The sequence below is a fragment of the Pinus tabuliformis genome, chromosome J, assembly GCF_031772625.1.
Source record: "Pinus tabuliformis cultivar Carrire ecotype Pingquan chromosome J, CPIR1, whole genome shotgun sequence".
Classification (NCBI taxonomy): domain Eukaryota; kingdom Viridiplantae; phylum Streptophyta; class Pinopsida; order Pinales; family Pinaceae; genus Pinus; species Pinus tabuliformis.
The window spans coordinates 104756794-104758865 of NC_142295.1; the positions used below are offsets into that span (position 1 = coordinate 104756794).

At 40.8% G+C, this 2072-nt stretch overlaps 1 pseudogene; it reads right to left on the reverse strand.

The window, feature by feature from the left end:
* Positions 1–250: 250 nt before the first annotated feature.
* Positions 251–1127, reverse strand: LOC149225737 (organic cation/carnitine transporter 4 pseudogene; annotated as a pseudogene).
* Between the last annotated feature and the right edge of the window lie 945 nt (positions 1128–2072).

Below are 2072 nucleotides of genomic sequence, written 5' to 3' on the forward strand. Positions count from 1 at the left end.
TAACTTCCAAGCATCATGATTCATTTCCAACTTCAACCCACAATCTTTACATCCCAATATACTAAATGAAAAATATTCTTATGAATAAATGACTAATGTACCTCATGCGTGTTGAGTCTCCATCATTGGATGAGTACACTTATTTCAAAAAATGACCTGAGCATATGAGAAAGATGCATCACAAGAGTTGTGTATGTGGATAATGTCAATTATTATTTCTATAATGTGAATCATGGAGGGATGATGATTATTATCTCATGATGCCCATGGCTTCTTTCAGCCTGCCCTTCACCAGGTACCACCGCGAGGACTCCCAAACGAATGGCAGAACGAAGATGCAATACACGGCCGAGGGAATCGAACCCGCGACGTACAGATATCTCCAGTTGCCGGAAAAGTAGGACAGAGCCGGTAGCACTGCTATGCCGAGAGAAAAGAAGTAGAAAGTCGACATGCCAACCGGTGCTCTCTTGGACGGTCCGACGGCTTCCGTCACCAAGACGAACGACGACAACCCTAGGCCACCATTGCTAATTCCCGTCAATAGATGGAGAATTAAATAAACCCAGAAATTCGGCGACATTGCCGTCAAGAAACCAAAAATGGCATTGCAGATGTAGACCAACTTCAGGACACCCTCACTCCCCAGCGAAGAATCCGATAGATGCCCAGATATCCCTGCACCTGTATCAAAAAATAAATCAGAAACTGAAAGAAAATCTTAATGGCGATCAGCCATCAGATATAAAAGCACACAGGGGCTGAAAATATCAATTACCGAGCAAACACCCGACAAAGAACGCAGACTGCAGAAACCCAACTTTGTATTTCTGGCCGCAGACGAGATCCCATCCGCAGACCGTCGAAACCCCGGGGCCTCCGTCCCAGTCCCATGAGGCCCGGTCCATGGAGCATATAGATCCCGTCGGGCTGCAGGATTCGAACCTTGGCTTCACGGAAAGGAAATCCTCTGGGGTTTTCCCTCCATTGCAATGCCAATGGGGTTCATAGTCAGCGAAAATCATGACCATCGTAGGAAAGGCCTCCAGTGTCCGTGCGAGGCTCGACAGCAAGAAATGCTTAATCTGCCACCGCCCGAACAATAACTCAGAAGACACAGAGGCCATTGGGTTGGGAGACAAAAGGACAGTGTGAGGATCAACGACCAAACTTCCTTCAATCGTCTAACACCACAAATCTACGGTCAACAATAAGACACGGCATCGGCTGGGGCAATTCATTTCAAAGGGAAACGCCTTACGGCGTAATGAATTGAATTTTGTATCCCAAACTCGGTCAACAATAAGACACGGCATCGGCTGGGGCAATTCATTTCAAAGGGAAATGCCTTACGGCGTAATGAATTGAATTTTGTATCCCAAACTGTTTTCGAAATTATATCCATATGGATTAACTGTTAATAGTTTTTGTGAAGATCTATGATAAACACTTCACTGTTTTTGTGGAGATCTATGATAAAGATCTATGATAAACACTTCACTGTTTTTGTGGAGATCTATGATAAACACTTGCACTAGTGGATCACTTTGAAGAATACCTGCAACCAGGGCAAAGCCATGTCCAAATGACTTGGTCAGCTAGCCAAATAATGCTAGAACATAAATTATAAACTAATAAATATATTCTCTATTATCAGGAATCCTCTGCTTTTTATATTCGGATCATATAGATAATGGGATCAACATATATGAATCAGAATAAGTGATTAATAAACCAACACAAATCCACAATACAACGAAAGTCACCTTCCTGATCTTAAAATGACCTTGCATTCTACCACCAACCAGCATTTTCTATTAATTAATTTAACAAGAGTTCTCTCTTGTTTATTTAAACTGCATGACTCCATTAGGCCTGCACAAAATTTAATTTGAATATTATTAAATGCAGGCCTGCTAATGGTGATGGAGTAGTTGATGGCCACCATTTCCAAATCTTATATTAAGTCGTAGAGATGGAAATCGTGCTATATATATATATATATATATATATATATATATATATATATATATATATATATATATATATATATATATATATATAGTTAGTCA